The sequence below is a fragment of the Callithrix jacchus genome, chromosome 12, assembly GCF_049354715.1.
Source record: "Callithrix jacchus isolate 240 chromosome 12, calJac240_pri, whole genome shotgun sequence".
In the NCBI taxonomy this organism is placed as follows: domain Eukaryota; kingdom Metazoa; phylum Chordata; class Mammalia; order Primates; family Cebidae; genus Callithrix; species Callithrix jacchus.
The window spans coordinates 9,092,676-9,106,927 of record NC_133513.1 but is presented as its reverse complement, the minus strand read 5'-3'; the positions used below and the strand labels follow the sequence as shown (position 1 = coordinate 9,106,927).

The 14,252-nt window shown below is 42.3% G+C and overlaps 1 protein-coding gene across 1 annotated transcript in view; it reads right to left on the bottom strand.

Annotated features, from left to right (window-relative positions):
• The window catches only part of RBFOX1 (RNA binding fox-1 homolog 1), a 2,602,982-nt gene that overhangs the window by 854,452 nt on the left and 1,734,278 nt on the right, over positions 1–14,252 (bottom strand).

The following is a 14,252-nucleotide window of genomic DNA, read 5'->3' as shown; positions in this document are numbered from 1 at the left end:
AAACCCAGACCCATAAAGCACTGTCGTCCCTCGTTTTCTTTTGATTTCTTTTTATTGGTTTTACAAAACTTAATTATTTTTTGGGTAAAGAAATAAAATGTTCAAAATGTCACAACTACTGCCTACTGTTCTCAGATTCTAAATAAAACCTGTCCTCCTGGGAAATAATTGTAAAGCTCATAGGCTCATTGAAAAATTTACACTAATTACCTGGGAACATCTTCCCCACATCAGACACACCAGCAAACACCTCAAATCAATCACTCCAACAAAAATCCCAAACAGAACAGGAAGTAGTGATAAAAATGACGAGCATAGGCCAGGTGTGGGAGCTCACGCCTGTAATCCCAGCACTTTGGGAGGCCAAGGAGGTCAGGAGTTCGTGACCAGTCTGGCCAACTGGCAAAACCCCATGTTTACTGAAAATACAGAAATTAGCCCAGTGTGGTGGTAGGTCCCTGCAATCCCAGCTACTCAGGAGGCTGAGGCTGGTGAATCGCTTGAACTTGGGAGGCGGAGGATGCACTGAGCTGAGATTGTACCAGTATATTCCAACCGAGGCAACAGAGCCATACTCCGTCTCAAAGAAAAAAAAATTTGATGAGTATGGAAAGACAGCAAAAGCAACAATAAAACCCTTCTAAAACTAGTGTTACTAACTTATTGAAGACCTCTATGGTGATGTGGCAGGATTCCTGAGAAAAAAGTATGTGTATGCACATTTGTACATCTATAAATAGATATAGAGGAATCATCTAATAGACATAATTAATGATTCCAGGGACAGAAAAAGCCAGAAAAGATGATGCAAAGTTTAGAAAACTAATCATTAGTTTTCAGGGAGACTGCAGATGGTACAATCATATACTGTCTGCTTCCTGAAATCAATGCACCCCCTCAGACGAGGGTAAAATGTCAACTTCTCAATTCACCTCACTCAAGGCCATCTGTCCCACCATCAAAGCCCTTTATAATCCCACCATACTTTGAAACATCTTCACGGGTATCATAGCTCTCAAACTACGGGTGTTCACCCCTCTGTAGTCTTCATCCAAGTACTGGAATCAGAGACAGAGGAGGAAGAAGTGCAAAACGGTACAACGGAAACAATAACAAGAACAGCCGAGTCTACAGTAACGACATCAAGGAGCTTCATGAGTTTGGCGAGGGACATGATTTTGAAGCTGCAAGGAAAATCCACCTAGGAGAATATAACCAAGTAGGCAGACTCATCAGCATACAGAAAGTAATCCAAGCACAGTCGTTTTTTCATTTTGTCTTATTTTAAATGGATTATAAGGAAACAGTTTCGCTTCCAGAGACACCTAATCACACAGGCTAACTGAGCTAATGCAATGAAATTTCAGAAACATCTCTTCCATGTTTGCCGTATTTCATTGATTCTAAAGCAAACATTTCATTTTCATTTTGTTTGTTTTTCTTTTTTGAGACAGAGTCCCATTTTGTTTCCCAGGCTAGGATACAGTGGCACGATCTTGGTTTTCTGCAAACTCCACACCTGGGTTCAAGCAATTTTTCTGCCTCAGCCTCCTCAGTACCTGGGATTACAGGTGAGCACCACCACACCCAGTTTTGTATTTTAAGTAGAGACAGGGTTTCAGCATGTTGGCCAGGTCTCCACCTCCTGAACCCAGGTGATCCACCTGCTTTGGCCTCCCAAAGTGCTGGGATTACGGGCATGAGCCACCACTACTGGCTACATTTTTGGATTTTTAGTAGAGACAAGGTTTCACCATGTTGGCCAGGCTAGTCTCAAACTCCTGAACTCAAGTAATCCACCTGCCTCAGACTCCCAAAGTGCTGAGATTATAGGGGTGAACCACCACACTGGGCCTTCATGTTCATAGCTTAGAAACTGGAATGCCTTCTACAATCAGTAATGGGACAAATTTATTTGATAACGTTTTTTTCTTGATGGTGACACACTTAAGATGCTTCACTGAACACTCAACAGCATCCTTGATGCATGAAATTTCGTTAATAACTTGCATTCTTCTCAAGTCCATGTGGTTTGTGATTCTTGACAGCAAAGGAATCAAGAGAAATCATTTAATTTTATTATTGGGTTAATAATGTCGACACTCGTTCTCCAGTGTTGCATTGAGTAAACAGGTCCCATTCTTTGAATTTCTTTTAAATAAAAATTGCTTGACTAAGGCTAGGTATGGTGACTCACCCCTGTAATCCCAGAACTCCGGGAGGCCAATGTGGGTGGATCACCTGACGTCAGGAGTTTGAGACGAGCCTTTCTCTAACTGGTTTTAGTAGAAACCCTGTCCCTACAAAAAAACACAACAATTAGCTGGGTGTTGTGGCGCGTGCCTGTAATCCCAGCTACTCGGGAGGCTGAGGCAGGAGAATCACTTGAACCTGGGAGGCAGAGGTGGCAGTGAGCCAAGATTGCAGGACTGTACTCCAGCCTGGGCAACACAGCAAGACTCCATCTCAAAAAAAAAAAAAAAAAAAAGCCCGACTTGATTTAATGCACCGTTCTAGACCTTGTCATGAGTCTCCAGGAATCACTGTTATGAATACTGAAAGGTTTTGTAGAACTCAGCTGTTACCAAAATGGGTTTTGGAATCTCTAGGTTTTTGATTCTCACTCTTGGGCATGCATCCACATCCCCCAGAGGGCTTGTTTAATTTAGACACACCTGAGCCCTAGAGCTTCTGACTCAGGTTGCCTGCAGAGACCGGAGAGAACATACATCTGTAGCCAGTCTGCAGGTGATGCTGATGCTGCCGGACTGGCGACATCACCTGAAAAACCACAGTTCTAGTGTTCTGAGGTGACAACTTGGTCGTCGTGAATTACCACCTGGGAATCAGGAGAGGAAGAGGAGGTCCCGTCAGAGAGAGAGCTTTAGACTTTCCTCCTTCCATTTCAGTCAAAGCCATCCTGGTTTAACCATGTCTATGTCAGCTTCTGCAGGAGGTTTCATATGAAATAAAGGTTTTGCTGCTTTTTAAAAAAATGAAAGTATTGAAATGGAAAGAGCCAAAGCTTTAGGATAAGATAGATCTGAGTTGCAGTCTCAGTTTCATCATTTAATACTTAATATCCACAGGATTTTTCTTTTCCTTTTGAGACAGTCTTGCTCTGTCATCCAGGCTGGAGTGCAGCGGGCTCACTGCAATCTCTGTCTGCTGGGTTCAAGTGATTGTCCCGTTTCAGCCTTCCGAGTAGCTGGGACTATAGGTGTGTGCCACAACACCCAGCTAATTTTTGTATTTTTAGTAGAGACAGGGTTTAGCCATGTCATCCAGGCTGGTCTCAAACTCCTGGCCTCAATCCCCAAGTGTTGGAATCACAGGCATGAGCCACCACAGCTGGCTGGTTTAGTTTTTTTAAAAAAGAATTTCTCCAAAATGGGGGTAATAAAACATATTTGAGGTCTTGTGATGAGGCAGGAGATGATGTGCATGCAACAAATCATAAACACAGCTCCTTGCAAAGAGTGGGTGCTTGACAGCTTGTAGCCACTAGTAAGAAGAAGAATAGAGTCTGATCCTTAAAGGCAGAGACTGTACTTTCCTCACTCCTTTTGTAGACCTGTGGTTACTCACAGTGACTGCGGGCAGAGCAGCTGTTGTCAAGTGACTTCACAACAAGCTGCCAGGTCACCGGCCCCGGTTAATCAAGGCTCAGAGCTGCAGCTGGGTGGCAGAGCCCAGAGTTCGGAAAACAGGACACACCCTTACTGCTGGGCTGCCTGGGCCCTGGCCTCTGCAGCATGGCTGATTGCACGGGAGCCAGCAAATATGCCCTGTGAACAGAAGGGGCCTCCGAACCAGCTCCTGTCTGCAGTAGCTCCTCTCGGTCCAGCGTCAGACACCTCTCTTCCTCTGCAGCTCCTTAAAGGTGCCTGCATAACACAGCAGCCACCCCTCTGCAGTGGAAGCCTAAGAGGATGAGTTTGTCAAAAGATTAAAAATGCCCCCTCCTTGTGTGCGACTCCCCAGTTTTCATGATCCCCCCATCTGCTCTGCACTTGGGAACTCAGCACGAAGCAATGTCATTTGTACCTGGGGTAAAGATGTCACCCTCTACCTTAAGTCTCAGCTTTTATTAAAAACATTTAACATTTTGGCTACTACGAAGGACATTAATTCCTAGGGGGGAAAAAGAGGAAAAAAGAAGAAAAAAAAAAACACAACCTCTTCACTGAAACATGCGCTTCAGCTCACATCTCTAAGAACTCTAGAAAACTTTTGGACTCTATCATTCTTAGAAACTATTTTATCTTGTATTTGAACAGCCTGGATGTGGGAGGCAAGGTTTCAATACTTACTACAAAGATAGAAATCTAGCTTTGAGATCTGAACGCGGAGTAGAACAGCTTGAGGGTGTTACTTCAATATTTTCCCTTAAAGGTAAGTGGAGCAGTTACATATGGCAATCTGCCTTAGGAAGGTCCCTTTACACAACAAGTTATAAGTAAATATTCTTGCAGATGGGTGTCTAAGAGAAAGCAGCTAGTGAAATCAAATAAAAGCTTTTCCGACGTCCAAGAACCAACACATTAATTAAATGGATTGGATTCTGAAATCTGTGGTCTTAAAGGCTGTGATTTACTTGATTATATGCTTTTACAAACAAAGCTGCCTTATGAACCTACTCAAATTCCCAAGGACTCCAACAAAGAGCAGGGTTAAACAAGCAAGAAGGTGGTCTAGGACAGCTTAAAGCATAACAGAGCATCCACAGAGCAGCAAAGTGAGATTTCTAAGCTAAGTACTTTCTTTCTATTGCTCGGGTTCAGAACATAAAATGTATCTTTAATATAAATGGCTACATCCCCACCTCTGCCTTAATGATCTGCTTGATATATACTGTAGCCATTCATACTAATTACATCATTAATAATGGTTTCTTTGAGAAGCCATCTATGAATACAGCGATGGCAGGAGACATATGGGTCATCTAGAATATCTGCAGACTGGCCTTAAGAATTCACAATCTCACCTTTAGAAATGGCGATTTATTGATTGCTAAAACAAGAGGGGAAGCTGCTGAAGACACCCCAGTCCAACTTTTATAACTCCTGGTAGATAAAGTGGAAAGCAGGAGTGGGCAGGAAGATGGTGGTTCACTCCTGGGAGTGAACATGAAGCCTCTGAAAACGGGCAAAGAAACAGAGAATGGGTACCCTCAGGAATGCCACTTGCACCCTGGTCTTGTGTTTCTAGCTTGCTAAGGAACTTGTCTCCTTGGCTACCCTAGATTATATTATACTCCAAATCTCCCAGACTGAATGGCTGCTATGCATACAGCTAAGGGGCACCTGCCAAGTGCCAGACGCTGTGCTGAGGACTCTATATACATGACCTCATTTATTATGTATTTATTTGTATTGAGACAGAGTTTAACTCTGTCACCAAGGCTGGAGTGCAGGGGCGGGATCTCTGCTCACTACAACATTCCCAGCTCCCAGGTTCAAGCGATACTCCTGCCTCAGGTACATACCACCATTCCAAGCTAATTCTGTATTTTTAGTAAAGATGTGGTTCCACCATGCTGGCCAAGCTGGTCTCAAACCCTTGACCACTAGTGATCTGCATGGCCTCCCAAATCGTTGTGATAGGAGGCATGAGCCACCACACTCGGCCACACATGATCTCATTTAATCTTCCCAGAGATCCCTGTGGTTGTATGGAAGAGCATAATCAAACTACTTGATTCTACCAGTTGGGAAGAGCTGTATAAATGACTGCACTGCAATTATACAGCTCACTGCTAAAAGTAGCCCAGCGTTTAAACAACAAGGATGAGATCCAGTGCACATGGTGTACTTCCTCATCATCTTCCATCCTCTCCAAGCCTTCTCCCTCTTCCCACAGTGGAGACTGCAAATAAATTGCCCAGAGTTGCTGGACCAGAGGGGCCAGGAAGAGAGCAGCTAGAGACGGAATTAATGAGGCATCTAAGACCATCAGCAGCCTTGATTTTCCTGCTAAATAATTTACGTCTTAACCTGCAGGGAATAGGGGGCCATTGAAATATTAAACAGCAAGACTGACATCACCATTTTTCCAGAAACCAAGTCCAGAGACTTTGGTGATTTTAATTTTTTTTAAATTTCTCCTTTATGTCTAATACATACCCAAGTTCCCTTCTTTTTATACTATGTCAGTTACCCAGTAGCAGCCTGCATCTGAATCCTGTAATACAGCAACTATGGATGTGTAAATTTTACTACATTTGTTAAGATTTTTGAGCCTCAGTTTCCTGTTCTGTAAAATAGGGAGTATAAAAGTATCCACTATGTAGGCTGCCTTGAGACTCAAGTGAATGATGGTATATAAGCTCATGCCTGGCTTATGGTAAGCACCCAGTGTGACGTGCTAAATTGTTCCCCCAAATTCACCAACATTTTAGAATGCGACTTTATTAAAAAACAGAATCTTTAGAGGGAATCAAGTTAAAATGAGGTCCTCAGAGTGGGCCATAAGCCAGTAGGACTGGTGTCTTTACATGAGGAGGAGCAGGCACATTTGGACACAGACATACACAGAGGAAGAGGATGTAAAGATGCACAGGCTCTCTATGTAGATGGCCCTCTACAAGTCGGGGAGAGGCCTGGAGCTGACCCTGTGGTCAAAGCCTTCAGAAGGAACCAACCTGCCAACTTGGTTCTGGACTTTTAGTCCGGAGAACTGTGAGAGAAACTATTTGTTGTGTAAGCCACCCAATCTGTCCCCCTGTGTTATGGTAGCCCAAGCAGACTAATATTGTAAATGTTAGATTTCCTCCTCCCTTTGCTCTCTCCCTACCTAGGTCTAATCTTGAGAACATTACATCTAATTAATGCTTAGACTCCTGGCTATCCTCCTTGCCTGTGGGCTTGGGAGAGCAAATGGGTTTCATTTTGTGTGCCAACTCTGATCATCTACAGTCACTGCCTAAAACAGTGCATTGAGAAGGATGCTGAGGCCAGCTCAGACTCAGTGGCTAAGAGTTCCATGACGGATTGGCAATATCTGCCACAGGCATAGGAGGGGAAGGCAGAAGGTACACACCATATATTTTTCAGCCCTGCCTAGGCTCTCACTGGTGTATTCATCTTGAAAAACTGTTAATAGACTGAATCTCTTACTGTAGCATTTACATCTTTTTATCACTCTGCTCAAGAGCTTCAAGTAGCTTGTTTCTGTCAACCACATAAAATGTATACAGTTTGCCGTCCAGCAATTCCAAAACATTTATATATTGATTTATTCATTCAATAGTACAAGACATACTATAATAAAAATATAATAATCTTAATTATAATACAATACAATCAAATACAATCCTAATATACTCATCGCCCAAGAAATCATACTGACTCTGGATCATCATCCAGCTCAGTACTCTATTCATCCAGATTTCTTTACTGCTAATTTTTGTTGTGTTCATTTCTTCCCCACCCTGCTTCTTCCAGTTCACATTTCAGACAGCCTACAAAGAAAAACAGCTCTGGCATCCTCTAAGTTCACAGTTCTGAAGCTGTCTAACCTGACTAGCAAGGTTTCAGAAAATCTCTCTACCTGGCACAACTTGTATCACATGTCCACCCTGGACCAACCATCAGCACAGGAGAAGAGCAAACCCTGATTGGCTGGACCTGGGTCACGTGTTCACCCCCTGCAGCAGGGCAGTGGCTTGCAGTGATTGGAGTGGGAAGGACCCCTGCAAACCAAGGCAGTGGTCAGGAACAGCGGAGGCTCTCTCTCTGCCTGCCTCATCTGCCCAGACGACCTTAGGTCTTATTTTTCTCCCAAGGTTAATTCTGTTCTTAGCCTTCTTGTCATGCTGCTGCCCCAGGTGGCAAACTTTGCTCTCTTTATGCCCTAAACGATTACACAGATTTAGATGAAATATCCCATGATTAGAGAGCTGTGCCTCTACCACCAGCTACTGACGAGAAAGAACTTGAAAAGTCAGGGAACTACCAGGAAGACCCTTGAGGAGAAAGGAGTTGAATCTGGAGGAAAGTTTAGTTGCATAGAGGGAGCAAACAGAGGGACAACACGTGTGAAAGACTGAGACTCTTTTAGAAGATTAACAGATAAAGAGGTGGAAAGGGCATTGAACAGATAAAAGAAATGATGCGATGAAAATTTAAATAGTATTTTAAAGGAAATTATCAAATTTAACTGACGCAAGATTCACATTTTTACAAGATAATTCAAAATGTCTCAAACCTCTTTGTAAATTTAGCACCATACACAGAACAGGGAAGGCAAAAATGCTTCCATTCCAAAGTCAGATCAGGGGGAGTGGTAGTAAGGACCAGGAACACTGTTAAGTAGGATTCGGAGGCTGAATTGACCTCCACAGGAAAGAACATTATGATTAAACAGGGATGTGGAACATAGTTAAGTAGAATAACACCAATGGACCTTACCTGAAGCTCCTAAAACAACTCCTGACATACTGAGGTTTTGTAGAGGATACTGGCTTTAAAAATGACAATGGAAATGTATGGTGCATCTATCTGTATAGTGAATAATCTAATTAACCTATCTGTAACTTTACAACAAATCAGTATGTCAACTGCAATGAAGGTCGTGATGGGGTCACCAATTAATGATATACACAAAGATGAAATAACAGTTTTAAAAGTGAAGGGAAACTTCTAATAATTATATACGAGAGCATCCAATAAATATAAATAGGGCAGAGACGAGAGATGAGGATAGGACAGACAGGAGACAGAGTGTCTGAAGTTAACTGTAGCAAATAAAATTTACGGCATATAGTGTTGAACTGCCCTTCAGGAAACAGGCTTATAGGCTGATAAATAAATTCCCTGAAAGCCAATTCCACAAAATCAATTCATTGAATAATAAAAAAAAATCATATTACTGGAAAACTTATTAAAAGGGCTGGTATTCTTGCAACCATTTTGTCAGTGATTCCCCCGTCCTGCTGAAGTGAAGGTCAAACTGTAATACATTCAGGCTATTAGTTAGCTGTCTTTCTGAAAACTTCTTAAGAGAGTGAACTGAAATATCACTGCACTTGTGATCAAATGATTTAGTAATCTGGGCTTTGCTTATTCGCATTTGTATGACCTTATACAAGTCATTTTATTTATCTCAATTTTAATTTCCTCCTCAATTTCTAATACAAGAAAAAAAAATCCTATCCTTCTCTTTAACTCAAAAAAATGAATGTACTGGGAGAATTATCAAAGATAGCTGCTAATTTCTCTCTGATCCTTAGAATCGATTTTTTTCCAGACACCCGTTCTACATTTTGTGAAAAGTCCAAAGCACTTTTAAAAATTTGTGCAGATTGTCAGGGGCCTAATGCTCTCATGGGATATATCAGGTTTTCATTTCTTGCCCTTGCTGAGTTTCTGCTATGTTTCTTGCTGTTGATTTACCTCTGAATTAAACTGAGGCTAACATGAAGCACACACAGTGACTTCCCTTGACAACAAACACACAAACAAAATGTCCACATGAAGATACTCTGTGTGTCAGTCAGGACATACCGGGCCATGCTGTGGCAATAAACGACTCTGAAATCTAAAAGCTTTAGGAGTAACAAGAGTTTATTTCTTGCTCATGGATGTGGTGGAATGAGACGAGGTGCTGTTGCTTCTCAAAGACTCTCAGCAATCTAGGATGAAGGAAAAATCATCATCTCAAATATTTCTAGCCACCATGTCAGAGGACTAAGAAATTTCTAGAAACTCTTGCATCAGCAATAAAATGTTCCGGCACTTGTCACTTTCATTTATAGCTCATTGGCCAGAACGAGTCTCCTGGCCCCACTAAAACCACAAGAATTTCTAGCAGTGCCCAGCAGGGAAGAGATGGAATACTTGTTGATAAGCCCACATGGTGGCCATAGGATACACTGCCTGGGGAAGTTGAAGGATTTAGTGTAGCAACACAAACATTAGATATCACTACTCTTAGAAATCCTTGCATACAAACCAACACATATCTCAGCCATTCTCTCTTCTATCTCTCCTACCCTTAATGTGTCCTTCAGTTCTATCCCTCTTAGAAGCAACAACATCTTGAAATTCCTCCTATATGCTTAAGCAGAATGACTAGGCTCTCTGCAATCCTCATCCCCTGCTTTTTGCTAATCCATGACTGTGTCCATTTTGCAACTATCATTTGCAAAAAACCTAAGTGCTTAGTCTGGAGGCAAACCCTTCTCTAATGTCTTTGAATGGGTATTCGGGGGATAGGAAGAAGAGTGCTAGATGGATTATTCTCCCAGTTACACAAGCAAAACCTAACTGTATGTGTTAAAGCACTTTATATGATTTAAAGTCCTGCAGAAATAATTTGTACCATATTGGAAATTTCTTTGGCCCTGTATTTTCTCACTGTATACAGAGAATAGCAATCCTTCCTCTGACTATAACCTGGTGGTCTTGTCCATAAAAATGCTCTGTGAACTCTAAAGCTGTATGCAAATGCAAAGACAGAGGTCGTTGCACACACACACGACTCTGTAGCTGTGAATTCAGAAGTTGTTCCGAACTCCAAGCACTCAGAGTCGATGCTCTTTCTCCTCTGGGTCACAATAAGGAGGGATTTTATGGTCTGATATCAAGTAGAAGTCAAGCTTCCCCACTACTCTGGTTCTGCCTGTCTTTGTGATTTAATAATGTAGTCCATATTGGAAGATGATGCAGTTATGTCAGTTATTACAGAATTACATTTCTGTGTTCTGCTAAAGGGAAGTCAAGATTCGCTCTGCCAGATGCACACATAAAGCTAGATAGTGGCATACCTCCGAGTCAATCCATCCATCTTTCTCTAGGACATGTCAACATGTGGAATTTATGAAATATGGACTGTATTAAAAATGTTAAACACACTTTTTAAATGTAACTGCTGCAGAAATAAGATATCTTTTTTCCATTCGTTTGCTTTTTTTGTTTACTGTTGCTTGGTGTTATTTTTCTTCAGCGGGACTGTCTACGCTTGTTAAGCACCGGTAAATGGCCAGTTATGAAGCAAACACAAAATATACATATGAATATTTAATAAGAAACAATAGCAGAAATATAGTGTGCATTTGTTGCTCCACTGGAAAACTATATTCATTATTCTACAAATTATTCTTCCATAAATATTTCAGAAACTAGAAAAAAGTTAGCATGGTGTACCCAGTACTTGGTGGGCTAAAAGCATTTTTGCATTTGCACTATGATGAATGCCAGTCCCACCTCCATTGCTCAGGTCTGAAATCCATCTTTCGGTCAGTTTTAGGAGATAGTGTTATTTCATGTTTTCTTGTAATGTAAGCATAAATAATAAAAAAGACACCATTCGGGTTCTTTCTGGATCAGATGGCAGATAAAAACTTCTTTAGTTCCAGCCAAGACTAAGAAATAGAACCCTGGCTACGAAACGTACTCTGAAGGGGGGTGGCGGGGAAAACAAACTCAAGTCTTTTATTCTAGTATAGTGCATCATAAAGTCCGACCCTTCTCAGTCTGTTAATTTTTATAGAAGTGGCTTAATTCTTGCAAACAAATATTTATCAAGTGCCTACTATGTGCTAGGTGCAGTGCTATGTGAGGAAGATAAAACAGTGACAAAAACCAAGGTGGTTATTTTTGATATCACTTCATTTATGAAGAGTGACTTTGTCTCAGCTAATAACTGCATAGAATATAGGCTCATTTTGGGGGTTCGATGGTATTATTTTTCTTTGACGGTAGAAGAGTCAACAATCCATTCATTGTCCAGTGAATATGGTTACCAGGAAGCAATGAGATGATTCCAGGACCATTCCCAAGAATGGAAAGACCAGATGTGAGTAACCTTAGACTGATTGTGTTAATGATTCTTTTTGTTTTGTTTTGCTTTGCTTTTTGAGACAGGGTCTTTCTCCCTCTGTTGCCCAGGCTGGAGTGCAATGGTGCAATCATGGCTCACTGCAGCCTCAATCTCCTGGGCTCCTCCTGGATCAAGTGATCCTCCTGCCTCAGTCCCCTGAGATGCTAGGACTACAGAGGTGTGTTACCACATCGGCTTAATTTTTTAAATTCAATTATTATTTTTTGAGATAGGGTCTATTCTGTCACCCAGGGTGAAGTGCAGTGACACGATCACGCAGCTCACTGCAACCTCTACCTCCCAAGTTCAAGCGATCCTCCCACCTCAGGCCTTTAAGTACCCTGGACTGAAAACACGTACCACCATGACTACCTAAGTTTTTGTAGAGATGGGGTTTCACCAAGTTGCCCAGCCTGGTCTTGAACTCCTAGCCTCAAATGGTCCTCTCGCCATAGCCTCCCAAAGTGCTAGTGTTACAGACATGGGCCACCATGCCCAAATTTGGTATTGATTCATTTAGGCTCTCAGACAAGGGGAGCTGAGGGTCATCAAGATAACGTAACTTCTACATTTAAATCATTTTTATCCAGATGCGGGTCAACTCTAACCTTCTCTGCTGAAATAAACAAGACCTTAACAAGTCTACTATGTTCCTTAACCATGGCCTTGCTTCAAACATAAGCATAATCCACAGTCTTTGCCAGAGCTCTGAATTGATATGTACTGCAGTTAACGGTGAGTGAAAAAATTCTAAGACCCTCAGCCAGTCTGTGCGAGTCACGTGAAGAAACCACGCCTTCCAACTGAGGCCTCAGAAACCACTTCCAAGTTGAGACACAGGTCATAGTGGACAGGCGAGATCAAAGCTCTGTGTAGAAAGGACAGATTAAAATTAAAACGTTTCTCTAAAAAACTCACCCCCACCATCGTGAGTTGTGTTACTTAGAAAACTGAAAAGTTTTCAGAGATACTGAAATTTCCTGAATTACAACAGTGATAATATCATCATCATCAACAGTAGCACTATACTAACTACAAAGGAGTCACTATGTGCACAAGCACTGTAGGCATTCTTTTTTTTGAGACGGAGTTTCGCTCTTGTTACCCAGGCTGGAGTGCAATGGCGCAATCTCGGCTCACTGCAACCTCCACCTCCTGGGTTCAGGCAATTCTCCTGCCTCAGCCTCCTGAGTAGCTGGGAATACAGGCACGCACAACCGTGCCCAGCTAATTTTTCGTATTTTTAGTTGAGACGGGGTTTCACCATGTTGACCAGGATGGTCTCGATCTCTTGACCTCGTGATCCACCCGCCTCGGCCTCCCCAAGTGCTGGGATTACAGGCCTGAGCCACCGCGCCCCGCCGCACTGTAGCCATTCTATGACTAAACAGTTTAAGTAGCCGAGTCAGGGTAACACAATCAATTGATAAGACTACAGCCTAGATTTTGAGTTCCTAACATTTCTCCCGCTTTCCTTGAACACACCTGTTCCCACTGACAGCTTCTCCCCGTTTTCTGCCTAACTTGGAATCATTTTTAAGATTAGTAGCATGGGCTGTGAAGCCAGCCACCTTGGTTTCTCACTTTATCTTTTCTTTAAACAACGTTTTTCTTTTATTATTATATTTCAATAGTTTTGAAGGAACAGATGGTGTTCATTACATGGGTAAGTTCTTTAGGTGTGATTTCTGAGATCTGAGTGCACCCATCAAGCAGTGTGTAGTCTTTTAGCCCGCACCCCCTCCCACCCTTCCCCCAAAGTCCTCACAATCCATTATGTCATTCTTATGCCTTTACGTCCTCATAGCTTAGCTCACACTTGTAAGTGAGAATATGTAAGCACATTAATATAATGTTAACTAACTCAGGAATGGAAAATCTTTATAAGTGGAAGGGAGCTAAGCTATGAGATGGTTTTCCATTCCTGAGTTACTTCACTTAGAATAATGGCCTCCAACTTTATCCAGGTTGCTGCAAATACCAACATTTAATTCCCCCGCTTTTTTTTTGGATGTAGTCTCGGTCTCCCAAATAGGCTAGAGTGCAGCTGCACAATCTTGGCTCCCTGCAACCTCCATGTCCCAGGTTCAAGCTATTCTCCTGCCTCAGCTTTCTGAATAGGTTGGACTACAGCCATGCACCACCACACCTGGCTAATTTTATACTTTAAGGGGACACGGGGTTTAACTATGTTGGCCAGGCTAGTCTCAAACTCCTAACCTCAGGTCATCCACCCGCCTCAGTCTGCCAAAGTGCTGGGATTTAGGTGTGAGCCACTGCTCCTGGCCTCTTTCATTCTTTCTTATGGCTGAGAACATTCTATGGGGTGTGTGTGTGCGCATGTGCGTGCGTGTGTGTGTATGTGTGTTATACACATACCACACTTTATCGACTTGTTCACTGATGGGCATGTGGGCTGGTTCCACATT